General features: G+C 39.0%; 1 protein-coding gene across 2 annotated transcripts in view; it reads right to left on the minus strand.

Moving 5' to 3' along the window:
* The window catches only part of GRK4 (G protein-coupled receptor kinase 4), a 105565-nt gene that overhangs the window by 60677 nt on the left and 25188 nt on the right, over window positions 1–19700 (minus strand). The window contains exons 2-3 of one of the 2 annotated variants that reach the window (XM_072737679.1): window positions 10109–10221; window positions 4851–4928 (exon numbers count right to left, since the gene is read on the minus strand). The gene's annotated coding sequence lies outside the window, so the exon portion shown is untranslated. Of the gene's footprint in view, window positions 1–4850; window positions 4929–10108; window positions 10222–19700 lie in introns of those variants that run through there. The other variant, XM_072737680.1, reaches the window with a different exon arrangement.

Raw genomic sequence — 19700 nt, forward strand, 5'->3', positions numbered from 1 at the left:
TCCTCCTTGTTCTCTTTCTCTCTCAAATAAATAAATATAACCTTTAAAAAAAGAAAAGAAAATATAATGGTTCAAAACCTTTGAGACATAGCAAAAGTACCCATAAGAGGGAAGTTTAGGAACACCTGGGTGGGCTCTGTGGTTGAGCTTCTGCCTTTGGCTCAGGGCATGATCCTGGGGTCCCAGGATCAAGTGTCACATTTGGGGTCCCTGCATGGAGCCTGCTTCTTCCTCTGCTTATCTCTCTGCCTCTCTCTCTGCATCTCTCATGAACAAATAAATAAAAATCTTTACACACAAAAAAAGCAAGAAAAATCTCAAATAACCTAAACTTACATCTAAAGGAGCTAGAAAAAGAACAACAAACAAAACCTAAAACCAACAGAAGGAAGCAAATAATAAGTATTAGAGCAGAAATAAATGATATAGGAACTAAAAAACCAATAGAACAGATCAATGTAACTATGAGCTGGTTCTCTGAAAAAAAAAATCAATAAAAAAAATCAATAAAATTGATTTTAAGTCTCTAATCAGACTTATCATGGAAAAATAAAGAATTCAAATAAGTAAAATCACAAATGAGAGAAGAGAAATACCAACAAACACTACAGAAATACAAATACTACAATTATTATGAAAAACTATATGCCAACAAATTGGACAATGTAGAAGAAATGGATAAATTCCTAGAAACATATAAACTACCCAAACTTAAACAGGAAGAAATAGAAAATCTGAACAGACCAATTACCAGTAAAGAAACTGAATCCATAATTTTAAAAAACTCCTGGACAAAAGCCCAAGACCAGATGGTTTCACAGGAAAATTTTACCAAATATTTAAAGAAGAGTTAATACCTATTCTTTTCAAGCTATTCCAAAAAATAGAAAAGGAAGGAAAACTTCCAAATTCATGCTATAAGGTCAGCATTACCCTGATGACAAAACCAGATAAAGACATCACAGATAAGAGTATAGGCCAATATCTCTGAGGAACACAGGGGAGGTATTTGCAATATTTGCAGATCAATCAACATGATACATCACATCCACAAGAGAAAGGATAAAAACCACAGGATCATATCAGTAGATGCAGAAAAAGCATTTGACAAAGTACAACATCCATTCATGATAAAAACCCTCAACAAAGTAAGTTTAGAGAAACACACCTGAACATAATGTTCATATATGAAAAACTCACAGCTAACATCATCCACACTGGGGAAAAACAGAGCTTTTCCTCTACAGTCAGGAACAAAAACAGGGACGTCCAGTGTCACCACTTTTATTCAACATAGTACTGGAAATCCTAGCCACAGTAATAAGACAAGAAAAAGGAATAAAGGGCAGCCAGATTGGTAAAGAAGTAAAACTTTCACTATTTGCAGATGACCTCATGCTATATGTAGAAAATCCTAAGGACTCCATAAAAACAAAACAAACAAACAAAACTTACTAGAACTGATAAATGATTTCAGTAAGGTTGCAGTATACAAATCAATGTATAGAAATCCTTTGCACTTCTATACATCAATAATGAAACAACAGAACGAAAAATTAAGAAAACAGTCTTATTTGTAATTATACCAAAAATAATAAAATGCCTAGGAATAAGCTCAACCAAGTCAGTGAAAGAACTGTACTCTGAAATTTTTAAAACACTGATGAAAGAAATTAAAGACAATACCAATAGATGGAAAAATATTACATGCTTGTGAATTGAAAGAATAAATTTTGTTAAAATGTCTATATTACAGTCTACAGATTTAATGCAATCTCTATCAAAATACCAATAGCATTTTGCATAGAACTAGAAAAAACAATCCTAAAATTTATATGGAACCACAAAGACCTCAAATAGCCAAAGCAATCTTGAAAAAGGAAAACAAAGCTGGAGGTATCACAATTCCAGATTTCAAGATATACCATAAAGCTGTATTAATTAAAACAGTATGTTACTGGCCCAAGAATAGACACATAGATCCATAGAACAGAATAGAAAACCCAGAAGTAAACCCACAGTAATATGGTCATTTAATCTTTAACAAATGAGGCAAGAAAGAATATTCAATGAGAAAAATCTCTTCAACAAATAGTGCTGGGAAAACTCGATCACTTTCTTATACCATACACAAAAATAAATTCAAAATGGATTAAGGATCTAAATGTGAGACCTGAAAACATAAAACTCCTAAAAGAGAGCACAAGGAGTAACTTCTCTGACATTGACCATAGCAACTTTTTTCTAGATATGATTCCTGAGGCAAGGAAACAAAAGCAAAAATTAAGTATTTGGACTTGATTAAAATAAAAAGTTTCTGCACAGCAAAGGAAAGAATCAACAAAACAAAAAGATAACCTACTGAATGGGAGAGGATATTTACAAATGACACATCCAATAAAGGATTAGTATCCAAAATATATAAAGAACTTCTAAAACTCAACACCCAATTACAAATAGGCAGAAGGAGGGATGCCTGGGTGGCTCAGCAGTTGAGCGTCTGCCTTTGGCTCAGGGAGTGATCCCAGAGTCCCAGAATAGAGTCCCACAGTTCCTGCAGGGAGCCTGCTTCTTCCTCTGCCTATGTCTTTGCCTCTCTCTCTCTGTATCTCTCATGAATAAATAAATAAAATCTTAAAAAAAAAATAGGCAGAAGACACGAACAGACATTTCTCTGAAGAAGACATCCAGATGGCAAACAAGACACATGAAAAGGAACTCAACATCCCTCACCACAAGGGAAATGCAAATCAAAACCACAAAGACATACCACCTCACACTTGCCAGAATGGCTAAAATAAAAACATAAGAAACATGTGTTGGTGAGGATATGGAGAAAAAGGAACCCTCATGGACTGTTGGTGGGAATGCAAACTGATAGACTACTGTGGAAGACAGTATGGAGATTCCTCAAAAAGTTAAAAGTAGAGCTACCATATGATTCAGCAATCACACTACTGGGTATTTACCCAAATACAAAAACACCAATTCAAAGGGAAACATGCACTCCTGTGTTTATTGCAGCATTATTTACAATAGCCAAACAATGGAAGCAGCCTGAAGGTCCATCAACTGATGAATGGATAAAAATGGGTGATATAGACAGATTGACAGAGAGATAGATCTATATCTATATCTATATATCTCTCCCTCTCTCTCTCTCTCCATATATATATATAATATATATATATATATATATATATATATATTATATATATTATTCAGCCATAAGAATGAAATCTTGTCATTTGCAATGATATGGATTGAACTAGAGAATTTTATGCTAAGTGAAATAAATCAGAGAGAGAAGGACAAATACCATATGATTTCACTCATACATGGACTTTAAGAAACAAATAAGTTAAAAAAAAAAAGAAGAGAAAGAGAGTCAAACTAAGAAACAGACTCAACTATGGAGAACAAACAGACAGTCACCAGAGGGGTGGCAGGTTGGGGGGTGGGGGAAATAGGTGATGGGGACTAAGAAGGGTACTTGTGGTGAGCACCAGGTGATTAAAATTAAAACTTAAAAAAAAACCTCATTGGGAAAATTAAAACAATGTTTCATGTTTTGATTAATCATTGTGGATACAGTTATACAATAATGTCAATGTCAAAACTAACTTTAAGGTAAGAAATGTTTATTTCTGTTGTCAAATTTTTTTTTAAGTCCAAAAATAAAAAAATAATTAGGTAAATGAAACTTCTCATCTATTCCTCCCAATCAGTGACTGGGGATACCTACAAATATGTGGATGCTGTAGCAGCTGTGTTGGAAAAGAATTACCTAGGAGCCATGGTACTCTGGGGACTTTGGCAAGTGAAGGCTTTGGAGTCAAAACCTATCTGGTCTGAACCACATCTCTGCCACCACTGACCACATCTCTGCCACCACTGGTTGTGTGTGTATCTTTGTGCTCACTTGCTAATCCACTGGCCTTCTCTACTCTCCCCAGCTCCCGCCACTCTCTCTTGAAGGCCCTACCATCTTGAGTTAGCTAGGCTCAGAATCTGAACATTTTGGACTCGTTCTCACCACACTATTCTCCAACCCGTCCCTCCGTGTTTGATTCCTTAACAAGCTGTGTAACCTTTGGTAAACCACTTAACTACTCTGATTTTCAGTCTTACCACATAATAATAGACATAATAATGTATCCACCTCATAGCACTGTTATCTTAACTTGTTGCATGTGCATGGCTTAGAGCAGTGTTCACTAAGTGTTAGCTATCCCTGTTATTGTTCTCCACCAATCCTATAACACAGGGGCCTGCCCAGGGTTTAGGACTTCTCTTATAGCCTACAGAAAGGAAATCATATGAAGAGGAGCAGCTTACAGATCTATTTCAGGGACACACTAAACTGTAAGAATCTACTGAGTCAAAAAAGCATAAAAACTGAGACCCATTAAAGCTTTTAGGAGAAAAATCTTATTTTTCAGCCCAAGACAGACAAATAAAATTCTCTAATGCTGTATTCTGTTTGGGGAAACATAGAAGCTTTTAAATTCTTTGAATCGGGATTCCTGGGTGGTGCAGTGTTTAGCTCCTGCCTTTGGCCCAGGGCGCGATCCTGGAGACCCGGGATCGAATCCCACATCGGGCTCCCGGTGCATGGAGCCTGCTTCTCCCTCTGCCTATGTTTCTGCCTCTCTCTCTCTCTTCTCTCTGTGTGTGACTATCATAAATTAAAAAAATAAATAAATAAAAATTCTTTGAATCAATTTTCTAAGAGATTCATTAAATTACTCACTGACTCAAAAGAAAAAGCATAAGAGAAATATTTCTAAGAAATTAAAGGTTTTTAATCCAACTAAGTGAGAAAGGCTAGGTACTATAAGAAAACACACCTCGACACTGAAGAACGTGTTGAAGACCTGCAGTCCATAGCTTCTTTGGTCCTCATCAGCGGTCACTTCATACTCTCCCTGACGGTAGAGATGAGAACACAGAAAAATAGTAGTGAAGTTTCTTCACTGATTTCACAGTGTTTTCAATTCTCAGACATACAGAATTGGCAGGGTACCCTGAGAACCACAGAGTAGCTCTAACTGATTTGATATTGGTCAAGTACCTGCAGCTTTTCTTTGGGAAACTAGGAAAAAGCAGTTTTCTTTAAAGGGTGAATGATGTACTAGAGCAACACATTCCATGGTGCTCTCTGTTATATTACACTTGCAGCCCTTAAATGAGGCCAAATAAAATAGAATTAAATAAACAACTTGGATTGCTCATGGCAACAGAATTTTAGAAATATCCAAGAGGCATGTGGAAAACCTGAGTGCAGATCACCCAGAGAAACCAGAGCTGGCGATACCAAAGCAGAAGATAACCATACGCAGGTGTCAGGCAAAGACCGTAAGAGAGGTACTACCACATAGGCCAGAAAACAGAGGAAGGGTCAAGGCAGAACTTGATCTATATCTAAACATCTACAGAGAATAAGCAAGTGAAAAAAAGATGAAAGAGAATATCAGAGGAGAGATCATAAAAGCCTGGCTAAGAGAATCTCAAGCAGAGGTGACTCGACAATGTCAATAGACATGGAGACTGAAGCACAAGGAGGCCTCAGGGAAGCACTTTGATCTGCAGGTGCAGGCCTGAGAAGAGCAAGGAAGCTAAAAGCCAGATGGAGTTGAAGAGATTAGTGAAGAAACGAAGACTGAAGGAAGTTCATCTACTGAACTTATAAAGCCCTTTTGGGCAGGAGTCGGACCTCACACTTGATCCTTCATTCTCCACTGGTTCAGCACTAGAGCCATGGTTGTCAGGCTGATGACCCAGTCTGAGCCAGCTTCATGTTCTGTGTTTAAGGGCACTGTACTCCCCTTGACTAGTAATCAGACACCATAACTAGAACCTTCCAGCTTATGTTCTAGATGCTGGACAGCATGCACTCAACAGAAAAGAAAGCACTGGGATTTTGTGATGGTCTTTCCACATGCCAACCTAGCAGGTACAATGTCCAGTTATTCAAATACTAATCTAGTCATTGCTGTACTAGTATTTGGAGATGTGATTAAAGTCTTTATCATTTGACTTTAAGTAAAGGAGATTATTTTAGAGAATCTAGGTAAGCCTGATTTAATCAGTTAAAAGATGTTAGAACCAGAGTTGAGCCTTCCTCAAAGGAATTCTGCCTGAGGACAGCAACTTCACTCCATTTTTGCAGGATTCCCTCCTGTCCTATAGATTTCAGACTCTCCTAACCAATCTCATAGTCATGTAAGCCAATTCCTTGCAATAGATCTCTTAACACATCTCTCCTATTGGTTGTTTCTTTCACTGAACACTGAACATTGGTTGCCACAGATGCCATTGATTCAGTCAACAAACATTAAGCAGAAAAGAGAGCAAACAATCATGCTGGGTGCCATAAGGGAAATAGATAAGATGCAGTCTCTCCACACCAAAATCTCTGAGAACTTGCAATTACCTACCACAAGGACAGTCCAAGCAGTTAAGTGTTGTACAAATGGCATAATCAGGCATTATTTATTAGCCCACACAGCTTCCATCAAAAACAAAACAAAACACAGAACAGAACCTGTCATTGCAATCAACTGGCAGTCACCTAAACACTAACAGGTCTCATGTCACTACCAGAAGATCCAAACCTGAAAGAGCTTTAACAATGCAATTTAGTCATTTTGAAATAAAGAACTGTAGGTCTCTAAATTCTTAAAAAATAGCAGCTTGGCAAATATGACCCACTACACTAATACATATCTACATTCTACTCTTGGAACTGACAAAGCCTGCCCCTCTACACCAGAGTTCTAGCTAAAAGCAAAAACAAAAACAAAACAAGAAAAACCAACCTCCTTTCAAAGCTTTGTCTTATTCTAGCAAAGACACCGGAAAGGAAAGGAAAGGAAAGGAAAGGAAAGGAAAGGAAAGGAAAGGAAAGGAAAGGAAAGGAGAGGAAGGAAGCTCTGAGGAGCTCCACAGAGGATAGGCAAGAGCCTCAAATGTTTTTCTGACTGCTCCACCAACCAGCCATTCCCCTCTGTCTCCCTCTCCTCCAGCCTCCTAATTCATCAAGACACAGCAACACTGAAATTGGGCCAATTACATACTATAAAGTCAATGCATAGAAATCAGTTGCATTTCTATACACTAACAATGAGACAGAATAAAGAGAAATTAAGGAGTCAATCTCATTTACAATTGTACCCCAAACCATAAGAGAAGTAGGAATAAACCTAAACAAAGAGGTAAAGCGTCTATATGTAGAAAACTATAAAACACTTATGACAGAAATTGAGGAAGACACAAAGAAATGGAAAAACATTCCATGCTCATGGATTGGAAGAACAAATATTGTTAAAATATATATGTTCCCTAGAGCAATCTATACATTCAATGCAATCCCTATCAAAATACCATTAACTTATTTCACAGAGTTGGAACAAATAATCCTAAAATTTGTATGGAACCAGAATAGATCCTGAATAGCCAGAGGAATGTTGAAAAAGAAAAACAAAACTGGTGGCATCACAATCCCAGACTTCAAGCTCTAGTACAAAGCTGTAATCATCAATACACATAGATCAATGGAACAGAATAGAGAACCCAGAAATGGACCCTCAATTCTACGGTCAACTAATCTTCAACAAAGCAGGAAAGAATATCCAATGAAAAACAGACAGTTTCTTCAATAAACGGCGTTGGGAAAATTAAATAGCCACATGCAAAAGACTTAAACTCGGCCATTTCCTCACACCTACACAAAAAATAACTCAAAATAGATGAAAAACCTAAATGTGAGACAGAAATACATCACAATCCTAGAGGGAACACAGGTAGAAACCTTTGTGACCTTGGCCACAGCAAATTCTTGCTAGACACATCTCCAAAGGCAAGGGAATCCAGGCAAAAATGAACTATTGGGACTTTATGATGATAAAAAGCTCTTGCACAGCAAAGGAAACAGTTGACGAGACTAAAAGACAACCTATGGAATAGGAGAAGATATTTGCAAATGACATACCAAATAAAGGGCTAGTATTCAAGATCTATAAAGAACTTATCAAACTCAACACCCAAAGAACAAATAATCCAGTCAAGAAATGGGCAGAAGACCTGAACAGACATTTCTCCAAAGAAGGCCTACACATGGCCAACAGGCACATGGAAAAAAAATGTTCAACATCCCTCAGCATCAGGTAAATATAAATCAAAACCACAATGAGATACCACCTCATGCCAGTCAGAATGGCTAAAATAAACAAGGAAATGACAGATGTTGGAGAGGATGTGAAGAAAGGGGAACACTCTTACACTGCTGGTAGGAATGCAAGCTAGTGTAGCCACTCTGGAAAGCAGTATGGAGGTTTCTCAAAAAATTGAAAATAGAACTACCCTATGACCTAGCAATTGCACTACTGGGTATTTACCCCAAAGATACAAATGTAGTGATCCAAAGGGGCACCTGCACCCTAAGGTTTATAGAAGCAATGTCCACAATAGCCAAACTATGGAAAGAGCCAGATGTCCATCGACAGATGAATGGATAATGAAGATGTGCTACATATACAATGGAATATTAGTCAGCCATCAAAAAGTATGAAGTCTTGCCATCTGCAATGACATGAATAGAATTAGAAGGTAATATGCTAAGCCAAATAAGTCAGAGAAAGACAATTATCATATGATCTCACTTACATGTGGAATTTAAGAAACAAACAGGATTATAGGGGAAGAGAGGAAAAAAATAAAACAAGATGAAATCAGAGAGGGAGACAAACCATAAGAGACTCTTAAATCACAGGAAACAAACTGAGGGTCCCCGAAAGGGAGGGGTGTAGGGGGAAGGGGTAACTGGGTAATGTTTATTAAGGAGGGCAGGTGATGTCATGAGCACTGGGTATTATAAAAGACTGATGAATCACTGGCCTCTACTTCTGAATCCAATAATACATTATATGATAATTAATTAAATTTAAGGGATCCCTGGGTGATGCAGCGGTTTGGCGCCTGCCTTTGGCCCAGGGCGCGATCCTGGAGACCCGGGATCTAATCCCACGTCGGGCTCCCGACGTGGTGCATGGAGCCTGCTTCTCCCTCTGCCTGTGTCTCTGCCTCTCTCTCTCTCTCTCTCTCTCTCTCTGTGTGACTATCATAAATAAATAAAAATTTTAAAAAATTAAATTTAAATAAAATTTAAAAATAAAAAAAGAAATTAGGCCAATTAATAACCTTATGATGGCCTCTACGAGCACCTGGGTGGCTCAGTAGGTTAAGTGTCTGCCTTCAGTTCAGGTCGTGATCTCAGGGTCCTGGGATTGAGCCCCACATTGGGCTCCCCACTCAGCAGGGAGTCTGCTTGTCCCTCTGCGTGCTCCCTCTCAGATATGCATTCTCTCTCTCTCAAATAAATAAAATCTTTTTAAAAAAAATGCCTATAACAAAAAAAAAATGCCTATAACAGCCTCTAAGTGTTCAAGTGAAAGAGAGATTCAATGGATGTTGCAAACTTCTATTTTGTCTTATTTTAAGAAATTGTCACAGACACCCCAACCTTCAGTAACTCCCACTCTGACCAGCCAGTAGCCGTCAACATTGAGGCAGGACCCTCCACTAGGAAAAAGATGATGCCTTGCTGAAAGGTCAGAGTACAATTAGCATTTTCCAGCAACAGAGTATTTTTTAATTAAGGTATGAACATTGCTTTTTTTAGATATAATGTTATTGTACAATTAATAGATTACAGTAGAGTGTAGAGATAACTTTTATATGCAGTGGGAAACAAAAAAATTCATGTGACTCGCTTCATTGAGATATTTGCTTCATTGCCATGGTCTGGAACTAGACCCACAATATCTCTGAGTGTGCCTGCATTGACCATATGTCAGGAGGGTCATCTGCTTTTGGACTCCAGCTGACCACAGGTAATTGAAACTATGGAAAGCAAAATCATGGATAAGGGGGAATATTATATAGGGATTTCCATACCAAGGTAACATGACACCAAGAAACTAGTTTATCCACTCTTATCATCATTGTCAGGGTCTACTTAACTTCAGAGACCCAAGTTTTTAGATCTAATCTGTTAATTTTCAAAAACACAAGATTGAGTAGTTCAACACTGAGATAAATTGCTTACCACTGCATCCAGGAATTCGATGCATCCCTTTAGATCATATTTTGTATCACAGAATTGCCTGAAGAGAAGTCTTCCTATGGGCTGCTTGTCACAAAGACTGCTATAATCCTTTTCTGGGTGAAGAGAGGGGATAGGAAATAAACAAATATAATCCTTACAATTCAGAAAGTGTTCTCTAGGAATCCCTGGGTGGTTCATCAGTTTAGCACCTGCCTTTGATCCAGAGTGTGATCCTGGAGTCCCAGGATCAAGTCTCACATCGGGCCCCCTGCATGGAGCCTGCTTCTCTCTCTGCCTGTGTCTCTGCCTCTCTCTCTCTCTCTGTGTCTCTCATGAATAAATAAATAAAATTTAAAAAAAAAGAAAGTGCTTTCTGAACTTTGTTGTTTTCACCTGATAAAATTAAAGTCAAAAATAGTATTTGGGTGTTTTTAAAAATACTTGTCTGTTTACTAATATAGACTGGGTTATCAGGAATTTTATTAATACCTGGACAGAGACAAAGACAACTGGAGAACTGATAAAGGTGTGTGAAGCATAACTGGAAATGTCCCTGCTCCCCTCCAAAAGGAATTATGCAGGGGAGCATTATTCCCCAGGGAACTGAGGAGTCAAGATCACAGCCAAGAGAGAGAGGGGCTCCATCCTTCTGCAGGGTCTAGCCACCCAGTGTACTTGGCACAAACTGCACGTATATGAAATACATCCCAGGAATGTACACAAGTACATTTTTTTTCACAAGTACATTTTTAAAAACATTTTTCCAAAAAAAAAAAAACATTTTTCCGTTTTGCTACCTTTCTACACTTTTACAAGTTACAAACATTATATATGCTTAATTATTTTTAACTGCCATTGGTTTTATTTTTTTTTTTCTTTTCAATGGGGTAATAGTTTATATACCTTAACCTTACCCCAAACACTGATACTGTTTTGAGAACATGGCACTAATATTTAGTCAAAGTGTCAAGAGGAATATAAAACAAAAATGTTATCTTCAAAATAGGTTAATTTAAACATCAGCAAGGAAATCAATTGCTCTTTTAGCAGTGGCTCTGAACCTGAAATGAACACTATAATTGAAGTACTTGTAAAGTGGCTCTAAAGCCAAAGAATTAAATAAAATTCATGAAAAGTAAGCAAGCCATAACAAATTCCTCAATTACAGGTTTTATTCATGCCAAGTAATTCTAAGAATCTAAACAATACTACTTAGGTCGCTGAATTTACGAATAGAAAGGTATAGGCAATGAGATAAATATTTTGGTGGAAAGGGAGGTGGGCAGGGTGTTGGGGTGACTGGGTGGCGGGAACTGAGGGGTCACTTGATGGGATGAGCACTGGGTGATATGCTATATGTTGGCAAATTGAACTCCCATTAAAAAAATAATAATAATAAAAATATTTTGGTTGTCAATGCACAGTTGCTTGTTTTTAACAAAAAACAGAATGGCTAAAATTCTACTACCTATTTTGTCCAATTTTACTACCACATTTTATTTTAGGGATTCTATATTTAAAAAACAAAAAACAAAAGACACAGGCAGTCAAAAGGTGATGTTTTTCAAATGTTGAGAGTTTTTAACACTTTCCTCCCAAATTCAAGAGTTCAGAAATGTTCCTTATTTTCAGCTAAGATTTGCAAATGGAGCATACAGGTCTGCCTACTTTTTCTCCCAGATTCCTAAAGAAATCATAAAAAATTAAAACAAAAACCAAAGCCACAACAAAAAGAAAGAAACCCAACATGGAAAATGAATAAAGGGTATCCATAGGAGTCAGAAATTTGAGGATTACCTGGAAGAGAGAAAGCTGCTGGGTTGGATTATTAAAGAATCACTCAGCTTAAGCCCTAGAGACAAGCTGGACTTTTGTAAGGGAGCCCTGCCCACATGCCTAGAGCCCAGCATGGGAGCCCCACCCTCATATCTAGATCATGGGAGCCCCGGTACACATCTAGATCAGGGAACCCTGCCCACACACCTAGAACACGGGAGCCCTGCCCACCTGCCTAGAGCCTTGCTGGAGTGGGTGGGTTACCCAGTCCTGATCAGAATGACTGGTCAAGGGGCCAAAGATTTAGAGCCCTACTAAGTGCTAAACATAATTTATGGCAGCTGACTCACATCCAGAGGCACCCCAGTGACATTCCCTACAGTAAGGAGAAACAAGGTAACCTCTGAGAAAAAAAAAAAAGGTTAGCTCCAACATGCAATGCATCAGAGACACTGTATTAACAAAGCCAGAAAATAGTACACCAATGTTTTCAAAGTTCCCCTTCAAGGAAGGTAGAAATACTCAATTCTGTAACTATCAAACAAGATGTCAAAAAAGGGACATTTTCCAAAATTTAAGAACTCCGAAACCTTACTTTCCATTCACCCTATATAAAAAAAAGAATTACTTGAGGAGTTCTAATAATAAGATAAGAGAGAAATTAAAAAATGAAGAAACCAAAAAGGACAAACAGTACTTCTACAGAAGCAAAGAAATGTAGAAAAAGAAATATCAAGATATTAGAAATACTATCCTTGGCAAAATGTGATCAGTACAGAATATTTTCTTTTTTATGGCTCCTACCACACTTCGTCATTTCCAGATTACATGGAATATAATTATAATATGTATTACTGTACCATATTTTAATTCTTCGTGTAGTCTATGGACCAAGAGATGTGGAACATAAGTGACTGACACTACACACAGTTCATAGTGGCTGAAGAGGGGAATCAGGGAAGCAAAATGTAGAGGCAAATGAAGTTTAAAAAACTGGAAAGGAAAAAAAAAAAGACTGGGATCATATTTTCCACCAGCCTTGATAATCACACCAAGGAAGTTCTCTCTACCCTAGAAGGAAGAGAGAGAAACATAGTAACGAGTATTGAGGCTTCTCCACCTTTTACAGTGTATCCGGTACTATTTTGAGTCCTTTCTGTGCATTATTTCATTGACTCCTCACAATAATGAGTGTACCATCTTAAGCAAAGCAGAGAGCTAGCTTTTGGGAACTGCTCAGTCCTGAGGCCACTTGGATCCTGGGGCAGCAGAGGTGAAGCAGAGGCAGTACAGGCTGGGGTAAGGGGACTAGCCAGTAGTGGAGCAGCTGGACCAGAACACAGGCAGCAGAGTAGGAAGGAAGAGGCCAATTCTCTGGTAACAAAAGAATTTCAGAAGGCAACTTATTCAAATTTGGTCCAGTCTCCCTCCTCAGTGAGGACATTACAACAGGCACCACAAAAGCCCTATTCTCAAGGAACCCATTCTCTACTGAGGGGATGATGAAGAAGCTGATGTGGTCAAAAGGTAGTACCCCTCATGGAGATGAGAGCCTGTGAGTGGAATAGATGAGAGGAGCTGGGAGAGGACAGTCCTGGACTCTGGGTGTATTGCGGGCAACAACATCTGTATGGTGGAGGCAGCACTGGGGAAACGGAAGGAGGGGCTGACTTGGTCCCATGAGCAGAAGAAGGGGCTGCAAAGCAGATGGCCAGAGTTACACCTGTGGGATGGGGAGCCCTTTGGGACACCCAGGGTTGCAGAACTGCTCCACAGCCCAGGAGATCAGGGGAAGATGCCATGGCAGTGGGTCAGGAGGTAACAGCCTGACCAGGAAGAAAACATTGCACTCCGAGTTAATCTGGTTTATTTGGCAAAGCCAAATGTCTAAAATTTAAATTTATTTGGGCTGTGTGTGTGGGTAGCTACAGTTATATTTCAGTTTGTTTTGCATTTTATGTTTATATCATCCCCAGATACTAAAAAATACTTCGTTATTAGAGATGGATTCCACTCAGGCTTTTCAGATTTTTTCTTGGATTACCTTTAATTACATCCAGAACTCTTAATTAACTGCTAGATCTCAGCCCTTACTATAAGTCTTAATTTAAGTGCAAGCAGGAAGAATTTAAGATTATTTGCACTTTTCAGGCCTATATCCTAAAGCTCGGATACTATGTAAATTTCTTTTTTTTTTTTTAAGATTTATTTTTATTTATTTATGATAGTCACAGAGAGAGAGGCAGAGACACAGGCAGAGGGAGAAGCAGGCTCCATGCACCGGGAGCCGGACATGGGATTCGATCCCGGGTCTCCAGGATCGTGCCCTGGGCCAAAGGCAGGCGCCAAACCGCTGCGCCACCCAGGGATCCCTACTATGTAAATTTCTATCATAACTCTAATCTCCTGAGTAAATGATCACATGAGGTAAGGCATATTTTCTGAAAGACCTTTAAAAACATAAACATAAGGTAAGAGCCCCCTGGGTTTTTCCAGAAAGAAGCAGGGTGAAGTGAAGGAGCACGAGGAGGTCTGAGATGAGGTCAGGCCACTTGGCATGCACCTCACACTCCTCTGGAAAATGAGACCACTGCCCTCCACCCACAGCGCTTGAAGGGTCTCAGCACAGCATGTGACTGAGGGGCCAGATCAACAGGAGTTTGATCCTGGGGACAGAGTAGTCTTGCAGTGCGATGGGTAGACAACAGTGACATCCAGACTGGACAGCATTGATACAGGCACCTCATGGGAAAACCTCTAATTTTACCCAATCCAATTTTTTTAGATTGGCTCAGGTACAGTAGCAAAAATGATGTGTGGCTCAAAAAGACCTTAATTCTAAAATCTTCCACTTATATTTGGGTGGTGAGAACATAGGTAATTTATTCATGAGAGACACAGAGACAGGCAGCTGACATAGGCAGAGGGAGAAGCAGGCTTCCTGCAGGGAGCCTGTTGCAGGACTCAATCCCAGGACCCTAGGATCACAACCTGAACTGAAGGCAGATGGTCAACCACTGGGCAACCCAGGCATCCCAGTTAAGTCCTTTTTCTATTTCTAAATATTTAATCACATATAGAATCTGCTCCATCTTACAGCAATTTAAAATTTTCACACTGATGATTGTGGGACCCAAGGAATTTAACAAAGATCCCCTAGCCACCAGAGAATGTAAACCTGGCCTTTTGCCCGCCAAACCTGCGTGCCAATTCTGACCAGAGTGATAGGCTAATTCAAACGGTCACTATAGGGTAAATTGTAATTCAATTGGCCACCTGCGTGTGGACCAACAGGACTATGCAACTTTCTGTGTGTGTTACAATCTCATTGGCCACTGGCCCCTATAAAACTGCTACGCCTCTTAACCTCCGGGTCCAAGTCCCTGCTGCCCTGTGTTGGGTACTTGGACCCAAGCTCGAGCTTGCAAATAAATCCTCGTGCGCTTGCATCGGTGTTGGCTCCTTCGTGGTTTCTCAGATACGCGATCTTGGGCACAACAATGATATTAACAGAATATTAGAGAAATGACAGCAACATCACAGAACCCATAGGAAGTAATATAATCAGGGAATTATTTATTTATTTTTAAAAGATTTTAGAGATTTGAGAGAGAGCATGAGCTGGGGGAAGGGGTAGAGGGATATGGAAAAGCAGACTCTGCTGAGCAGGGAGCTAATCCAGGAATTTAAAAAAAAAATGTTTCTTGGGACACCTGGGTGGCTCAGCAGTTGACCATCTGCCTTCAGCTCAAGTGTGATCCCAGGTCTGGGGTTTGAGTCCCACATTGGGCTCCCTGTGAGGAGCCTGCTCCTCCCTCTGCCTATGTCTCTACCTCTCTCTGTGTGTCTCTCATGAATAAATAAATAAATAAATATTTTTAAAAATGTTTCTCTAAATCAATCTTTAAAAATCTAGCATTTATATAGTCACAAAAAACCTTATCTGGCTCACAATTCTATTAATGGTTTCACTTTTCCATGCATTAGATTTCATACATTACTAAAATTCAATACTATAAATCACAGAAATGTGCCACAAAATATGATGTCTCAGAAGCAGTAGACAGCCTCCTCTGTCTTTCCATCAGAGGTCCTGGTCCTGCAGGATACAGAGGACCCAATCTCTTCTTTTGATCCCTCAGAGACTACAAAGTGAACCATCTATTATCCCAGCCATGAATGAGCAGAAATGGGAAGAGAGAGAGAGAGGCCATGCCCCACATGGAACTCAGGACGCAGGAAGGGAGAACCACACAGAAGCCTTCTGGGGCTAGAGCCCTCAGGGCACCAGAGCCCAGGTCCACTCCTAAGAGGCACTCTCCTGATGGGCAGTGTTGGAAAGAGAACCAGCTAATCAAGAGACTGGTGTTTCTAAGTGCACCAAATTCTGAGACTAGGATGAGCATGAGCCACTTATCAGAAGCTCTCTTTCTTATTTTCAAAGTGATTTTATAGCTTATGGATTCTCTAGCATCCATAAATTTAGAACAACCAAAGGATAAAAATTAGAAAAACCCAAAATATGCTTACTATCACACTAAATCAAATGCATCTGTAAACTAATCAAATAAAGAGTTACATACAAAGTAGGGGGTATCTCAGTAGAAACATTCTTTTCAGTGATAAAGTCAGCTTGTACATCTGCCCTGAAGCAACTCCAGCTAAGGTCACCAATTCATTCATTCCTTTATTCAATCGCTTAATAAAACTGTGGCTGAACATTGTTCTAGAGATGGAAACAAAGACTTTGACGTTAGGGATGAATCCAATGGCTGCTCAACTTCTCTGCAACATCCTCTGTGACATGTGTACCTGCCTGGAGCCATCTTGGTCTCCTGTTCTCTTGACCTCTCCACTCCCTATACTGCACACAGACCCATCTGACTAGTCCCCCTCAGTCTGCTTCACCTGAGGCATACCAGGATGTGAGAGTGCTTCTTCTTCATCTTTCTCATCTGCTTCACCTGAGCCATACCAGGATGTGAGAGTGCTTCTTCTTCATCCTTCTCATCTGTCTCTAGGGAGAATTTACACTCCCAGTCATGTGACTCTGAAATATCAGGGAGACACAGATCTCTCCTAGATTCATTCCTACAGCCCAGCCTCTTTTGATATCTAAACATGAATATACAGCTTCCATCCAAAATAGCTCCTCATACTGTGAATCTGATCTCAGTGGGTAGATCAGACCTGGAAGTCATCCTTAGTACCTCCACCCTTCCTACTTCCTCACATAAGTCAATCAGATTCTACATCTTAAGGATTTCTCATAGTCATTCAGTTTCATGGCCTCTGGCGAAGGCTGGGCTTTATCATCTCTTGCCCGCACAATGGCAAAAGTTTTTCATTCAGCTTTCCTGCCCCCTCTCAACACTCTAAATCACAGTCCTCACACTGAAGTCCAAGGTGCCCTTCAAAAACTGCATCCACTTATGTTATCCCTCCACTGAAAATCTGACAGCGCTGGCTTTCTAATATAAATGCCCTCACTGGCCCATGAGCCCAGCCCCCTCCTTTCCTCTCATCCAGTGCCACTGTTCTTCATCTACACTCCAGGAAGACTACCCTTTCTCAAGTCCATGGAAATCGCCATGCTCTGCCCTACCTTGGGGCCCTTGTACTTACCCAGCAGTCTGTCTCTTTTCCTTCAAAGGGCTTACTGCTGTAATTACGTTTACTTCTACAATTCTTTATTTTATAACCATCTCTGCCAAGAGGGCAGAGGTCACATCTGTTGCTTAGTCACTGTATTGGTAGTGCCATACCCCGTGCTGGGTACATGAAAGCAAATAAATGATGACATTTAAAAGTTAACTGATGGTGTTGTACACTTTAAACTTATACAATGTTATATGTAAATGATATCTCAATAAAAATAAATTAATTTTAAAAAAAGCATGAACTGGGGGGAAAAGTTAACTAATGGGACATTTAATGTAATTCACTTTATTCTGTGCACTAAAACCTACCCCCAAAGAATCAGAAGCATACTGAGGTAATTAATATGCAAAGACATGAAAATGTTTCTATAACCCTATGAATATATTAAATAGCATAAATAGTCCCCAAGTAAAGTTTATAATATCTTAATTACAATGTAAATGTCAAATAATGGGATCAACCTCCATACTAATCACTTGGTGCTATATGCAGAAAAAAATCACTATTAACACTATGGATCAAATATCAATTGGCCCAAAGAAGCATGGCCAATAATCACATAAATAGATGCTCAACATTAGTCATTAGTGAAATGTAAATCACACTCATGAAGGTGGCTATAATGAAAATAAGTGTTAGCAAGGATGTAGAGAAACTGGAACTCTCATATATTGCTGGTGGGGATGTAAGATATGCAGCTACATTGGAAAACAGTTTGCCAGTTCCTCAAAAGGTTAAGCCTAGAGTTACCATCTGTAACAGGTTGAATAATGGCCCTCCTGAGGCATCAGATCCTAATCCCTATAAATACAATCTTATTTGAAAAAAGGGCCTTTGCAAATATGATTAAGTCAAGGATCTTGAGATGGAAGACTGTCCTGGATTATCTGGGTGGGCCCTAAATACAAACATGTGTATCCTCACAAGTGTCTAGAAATAAACCATCACCTTCAGTCAGTTGATTTTTGATAAAGGCACTAAGACAATTCAATGGTGAAAAAATAGTCTGAAATATTCAGGAATAAATGGATATCCAATGCAAGGAATGAAACTGGATCCCTACATCACACCATACCAAAAAATTAACTACAACTGGATCAAATACCTAAATGTAAGAGCTAAAACTATAAAACTCTTAGCAGAAAACATAGGTGTAAATCTTTGTGACTTTGGATTAAGCAGTGGTTTCTTAGATATGACACCAAAAGCACAGCCACAAAAGAAAAAAATAGATCAATTGGACTTCATCAAAATAAAACTTGTGTTCCTCAAAGAACATCACCAAGAAAGTAAAGGAAAACACAGAATGGGAGAAGATATTTGGAAATCAAATATCTAATAAGAGTCTAGTAACTAAAATATATAGAGAACACGTACATTTCAACAACGAAAATGCAATCTAATTGAAAAATGGACAAAGGGGATACCTGGGTGGCTCAGTCAATTAAGTGTCTGACTCTTGGTCTCAGGGTCATGAGTTCAAGCCCCATATTGGGCTCCACACTGGGCACAAAGCCTACTTTTTAAAAAATGGGCAAAGGATTTGAATAGATATTTCTCCAAAGAGGATACACAAATGGCTAATAAGCACATAGAAAAATGTTCAACATCATTAATCATGGGAAACACAAATCAAAACACAATGAGATAGGGGCACCTGGCTGACTCAGTCAGAGAAGCATGTGACTCTTGATCTCAAGGTTGTGAGTTGAAGCCCCACGTGGGTGTAGAGATTTCTTAATAAATAAAAATTTTTAAAAACCCACAATGAGATACCCCTTCACACCCACTCAGATGGCTGTACTAAAAACAAAATGGAAAATAAAAAGTGTCAGAGAGGACATGAAGAAACTGGAATCATATATTGCTGGTGGGAACATAAAATGGTGTAGCCACACTGGAAAACACTCTGGTAGTGCCTTACAAAATTAAATATAGAATTACCATATTATCCAGCAATTCCAATGGAGCATATATACAAAAGAGAATTGAAAACAGGGACTCAAACATTTATACACCAATACTCCTAACAGCATTATTCACAATAGCCAAGTGGAGAAACAACCCAAATGTCCATCAACAGATGAATGGATACACAAAATGTAGTACATACATACAAAATCTAAATTAATGCCACTGCACTTTGTATTTAAAA

Source organism: Vulpes vulpes, chromosome 14, assembly GCF_048418805.1.
Source record: "Vulpes vulpes isolate BD-2025 chromosome 14, VulVul3, whole genome shotgun sequence".
Taxonomy (NCBI): Eukaryota; Metazoa; Chordata; class Mammalia; order Carnivora; family Canidae; genus Vulpes; species Vulpes vulpes.